Source organism: Haliotis rufescens, unplaced genomic scaffold, assembly GCF_023055435.1.
Source record: "Haliotis rufescens isolate VD_foot unplaced genomic scaffold, xgHalRufe1.0.p SCAF_14, whole genome shotgun sequence".
In the NCBI taxonomy this organism is placed as follows: Eukaryota; Metazoa; Mollusca; class Gastropoda; order Lepetellida; family Haliotidae; genus Haliotis; species Haliotis rufescens.
In genome coordinates, this window is record NW_025963824.1 from 37,396,134 (window position 1) to 37,402,133 (window position 6,000).

The window sequence follows — 6,000 nt, forward strand, 5'->3', positions numbered from 1 at the left end:
CCCCTCGAAGATTGTCATCAGTGTACTCCACGACATGTTAGCAACATAAATAATATCGCATGAAATGAATAATGCATTGGTCAGTGTAATGGACATTTCATTTTGCCTAGTCGTTTGTCTCCTTTTGGAAGTGTGTATCAAATTGTCCCGTCTAACCCAGGCACGTAGGTGCGAAATACGGGTGGGGGTGGGGAGAGTAGGTCCCCGAATCCGAATGAAAGTACAGTGATTGACTGTGCGTTTCGATGTACAAATAAAAACCAACAACCTCATGATGGAATGGGACAGACAACCACTATCGGGAAGAGACACGAAGTGCACATTAATTTAAGACTAGGTTATCTGTGAGATGTTTTTATTGAATTAAAGGAGGGCTGTAGTTTAAATGGGGAGATAGTTCAGGTCAGTGCACATCTGAGGCAAGTGCAGGAAACTTAGTCAGCAAAGACATTCCGTGGGAATACGAGGAACAGGAGAATCCATGTTACAGAAGAAATGGAAAAAAACAACACTGATTGTATTCTTTGTAAGGTGTTTGTCGTGCTTTCCAGGTCAAGTTTTAAACGTGACTGCGTGATTGAATTGGGGTTAACGCCTATTTGGTGTACATGGAGTGTCAGCTTATAATCGATCCGAGGTGAGTACAACCAATTCCTCGAGAATCCATGTTACAGAAGAAATGGAACAAAAAAACACCGATTGTATTCATTCCAGGCCTCAGTTAACTCTATCAACACGACAAATAAGTTATACACGTGACTGCGTGATTGAATTTGGGTTAACGCTGATTTGGTGTACATAGAGTGTCAGCTTATAATGACGTGTCTTTGCTCGTTATTTACTGCGTGCTAGCTTATATAAACGCGCCAGTGGGTGTCGTATGGTGCGTGTGAGCTGATAGTAACGTATCAGTATTTGGTGTGTACAACATGTCAGCTTATATACTCTTACAAAAAAGAAACGCAAAGCCAGATTTGTGTGAGGTAGGAAAATACATTTATACGAGGAACCGTACAAGGTATTGAGCCAAAATGTTGTGGAGAGAACACTTGGTGATTGTAGTCATCTCAGTTATCAGTACAAAGGAAACGTCCAAGGTGAAGGTCAGCTACCATCAATAACGCGTATGTTCTCCGTTGGAATCGATAGCGGCATGACATCTCCTGCCCATGGAAGAGACGAATAGGCGAATCACATCATGGGGAATGGTAGCCCACTCGGCCTGCATCGCAAAAGCCAACTGTTGCAACGTCGGGGGTTGTGGCTGACGTCGGCGTAGCCGTCTATCCAATTGACCCAACAGGTGCTCTATCGGGTTCAAATCCGGGGATCTGGAGGGCCAGGGTAGAACATTAACGTTGTTGTGTAGACATGCTCTTGTGATCCGTGCTGTATGCGGTCGAGCGTTGTCCTGCTGGAATACACCGTTGCCGTTGGCTGCAATTGGGAGGATGTGTGGTAGAAGAATTTCGTTGTTGTATCCTTGAGCCGTAAGATTGCCCTGGATATGGACCAAACCTGTCCTGCCATGGTGAGAGATAGCCGCCCACATCATAAAGCTTCACCCACAAACCTGTCCACTTCCTGTACCCAGTTCCCGGCGTAACATTCTCCCCGACGTCTGTATACCCCTGCACTTCGATCCCTCGAAGGAGGAGAAATCTTGATTCGTCGCTGAACCAGACAGCTCTCCATCGCAGGCCATACCTTGTGACACGAATGCAGTCGTTTTTGACGGTGTTGTCTACTCAATATGACGCGTCGAACAGGACGTCTTGCTCGTAGACCTGCTGCTCTAAAAGAGTTTCACCGCCTCCGTGGTCTAGTGGTAGAGCGTCCGCCCAGAGAGCGGAAGGTCCGGGGTTCGATCCCCGACCGCGTCATACCAAAAGACGTTAAAAGATGGTACTTGTTGTTACCCTGTCTGGCGCTCAGCATTAAGGGGCTAAAACAAGGACTGGTCGGCTCTGAGTCAGTATACTGTGAGTGGGGTATTCATGTTAAACTGCGGCATGGTATCTCAGTGAGTTAGCACTATAAATCGGCATCAGTCCGGACTAGTACAAGCAGCCACACACACACACATACACGTGCATGCACGTCGCTATATAAGTGCAATAATCATGGACGCGACGTTAAAACCCATTTCACCTCACCTCACCTAAAAGGGTTTTGTGCTCTGGTCGGAGATTCTGCGCAGTCCGGGTATTTGGGATGCGGTTGAGGTGTCCGTGGTAGTCCTTTCACGTAGGTAGCGCAGTCATATGTAGCGATCTTGGGCGGGGTCTTGGTTGTTCTTGGTCGTCCCGACCTTGGCAAATCACGTGTTGAAACAGATCCCATAGCCTTGTGATGGTGCTGGACGCTACATTGAAAAACCTGGCTGCAGCTGATCGGGATTCCCTTCTGCCTTCAAGCGGCCTATGGCGTTGGTTCTTTGCACTTCTGTTTATCTTGGCATATAATTGAACTGTCTTTATTCGATTGAGGCAGATGCCAGGCCGACCCTGCACTTTAATACCGTTCATGGTGCTGCTGCACGTGTAGTCCATGCAGCTCCATGGCTCGCAGGTCCTTGTTGTGATCATTTTCATCCGGGAAATTTGTCGCTGACATGGTCCGCTCTTGTTGCCTTTATGGCCAAAAATGTCTGTATTGTATTTCTCTTTTTGAAGAGTATATTACTTTGTTAGTATTTGTTGTATACAGCGTGTCAGCTTATATTAGCGACTCAGCCGTCCATGTTCTTAAAACATGTTCTACGATTACATCTAATTTCTGCATGCCATGAATACATAGTTACCAATACCCGTCACTGTAACCTTCTCAAAGATGGTAAAATCAACCACAGACAACCACAGAAAAGATTCCATTGGGCGTAAAAGGCGAAATATTGGTATATGCGTGTATCACTGAAAATCAGTGATGACACCAGGTGTTCGCGAAAAGGGTAATCATGAATGAATGAATGAATGGATGGATGAATGAAAGAATAAATGAATGAATGAATGAATGAATGAATGAATGAATGAATGAATGAATGAATGAATGAATGAATGAATGAATGAATGAATGAATGAATGAATGAATGAATGGCATTTCTTCCAAAACATAAATCGGAAATTGCTCAACGCGCGTTGATAAATATGTTGTTGGGAAAAAAACTTCCAACTGAAGTATGAACTAAAAGTAGATCCCCCTGTGTTGTCGAAATGCTTACAGACACCTTATTAATTATCCTTCCTCCATTAGATCTCATATTCAATTATTTGTTCTTCACATTTATTTTTTAACACATTCTCGGATGGAAAATATATTTTCGGCTATCGACTCGATGGTTAAGAGGATCGCTATATCAATTGACAACTTTTCTGTCTCGAGGGGACCACGTCACTGTGCCCTCACCTATTGTTATAGGTTACAGGTGTAGTCATCCGTGGTTAAGTGGGTAACAATAGGGGGATTACCTATAGTCTGTTGCATGTCTATATAGAGAAAATAACTATCTGCCAGATTCATAAAATTTCATATACTTTTCAACAGTACATTCGCTTTACAGAAGCATATATTTAATAAAATTTCATATATTTTATAATGATGGATTACGTATTGCATGAATGAATAAATGAATAAATATACATTTCAAATTCACTTTACAGCAGAAATATTCAGTTCACAATCCAACGTATTCAGCCACAGTATCATCATATTCAGTTGGTGTCAGTCTGCCAGTCAACAAGTTGTCCTTCTCTGTCAGAATGTTGTCGTCAATTTGGAGATATTTTCGCGATTGTTCATTCTTGATAATGTCAATAAATGTCAAAGATGTTTGGATGACTTGGGTCCGATTTCTTCAGCTTTGAATGCCAGCCTCCTAAGTGATTGGTTGTCCTGGAACCAAGGGTCCCAAAATGGTTCCACACGTCTCTCCTGTCGCCGGACAGTCCTTCCTGCAGCAACGCCAATGTATGGTGGTGTTTCTTCTGTTCCTAATTCGTAATCTGTGTCCGTTGAAAACTATGTTCTGTCCACCTTAAGAGTAAGCAACAAATCGAACATTAACTTGCAATTGAGCATTAGCCATTTTGTTATGGTAGTATGACTCGCAAATGCCATTTGATACACTTCCAAGATTGACATTAATCACTCATATATAATTTTAATCATACCTATTATCATCAAATAATGTACATGAGAACAACTGCTCACCTAACAGTTAGACACTAATTGAACAGATTCGACCGTGAGAAGAAGGTTCACTTTAATGACACAGACTGTACCAAGCGATTAAGTGATCTGTGTCTCTTAGTCACCTATAATCCACTATAACAACATTTGGGTGAGGGCACAGTGGGGTTTAACCGTCGTGCGATCTATGATGATGGCTTCATGTGCTGATTTCGAAGTGCAGATTGGAATGTAAAGTAGATAATATATTTGAAAAAGACCCTCTCTTCCACGTCAAGTATGACCCTATGTTCAGCTGCCACAATGTACAGTCTCATAAACACCCAGCGATAACAGAAACAATATGTACGTTTATCTCTGAAGGTCGTTCAAGCTTCAGGACACACATTATACTTAAGATACAGAGCGACCAGGTTTGAGTTTCTTTTGTTGTGAACATGTCAACATGACCTCGGTGATTTTGCAATACCTAGGGATTCACTCACAGCAGTTAGCAGATAATTTTTCCTTGAGCAAGTGTCACCCAAAGTATTTTCAAACTTTTTTAATCTTGCAGAAACATTTTTTAACTGGCAGAAGCTAAAGTATAAAGAAATCAACAGTGCTGTTAAATAAACTTTCTGATGCAAAAACAAATCAACATGGACTTCTGTACAATGATGACATAAAGTTGCCTATAAAAATATACATTGCTTTTGGTGGACAACATTGGTTTTGTGAAATCATTTGCAGACAGAACAAGGTTGGTACATGTAAAAAACCTGTGTATCTGAAAAAATGACAAAAGCGATAAACGTAAATCCTGGTTCTGTTTTATACTTGGTGACATGTACTTGGGTGTTATGTTGTCATACATGAATGTTTTGTTGACATACATGGATGTTATGTTGGCATATATGGGTGTTATGTCGCATACATGGATGTTATGTTGCATACATGGAAGTAATGTTGGTATACATGGGTGTAATGTTCGCATATATGGGTGTTATATTGGCATGCATTTTGGTATGTTGGCATAAATGGGTGTTCTGTTGGCATATATGAGTGTTATGTTAACATACACGGGTGTTATGTTGCATACATGGATGTTATGTTGTATACATGGGTGTTATGTTGCATACACGAATGTTATGTTGCATACATAGGAGTTATGTTGCATACACGGGTGTTATGTTGTATACATGGGTGTTATGTTGGCATACATGGATGTTATTTTGGCATACACGGGTGTTATGTTGCATACATGGATGTTATGTTGCATGCATGGGTATTATGTTGCATACATGGATGTTATGTTGTATACATGGGTGTTATGTTGCATACACGAATGTTATGTTGCATACATAGGAGTTATGTTTCATACACGGGTGTTATGTTGTATACATGGGTGTAATGTTGGCATACATGGATGTTATGTTGGCATACACGGGTGTTATGTTGCATACATGGGTGTTATGTTGAATTCATGGATATTATGTGGCATACATGGATGTTATGTTCGGATACATGGATTTAATGTTCGGATATATGGGAGTTATGTTCGCATACATGGATGTTTTGTTGGATACAATGATGTTATGTTGAAAACATGGAGGTTATGTTGGCATACATAGGTGTTATGCTGCATACATGCATTTTATGTTGCATACATGGGTGTTATGTTGAATACATGCGTGTTATATTGCATAGATGGATGTTATGTCACATAAATGGGTGTTATGTTGGCATACATAATGGTTATGTTGCATACATGCATTTTATGTTGCACACATGGATGTTATGTTGCATACATGGGTGTTATGTTTACATACA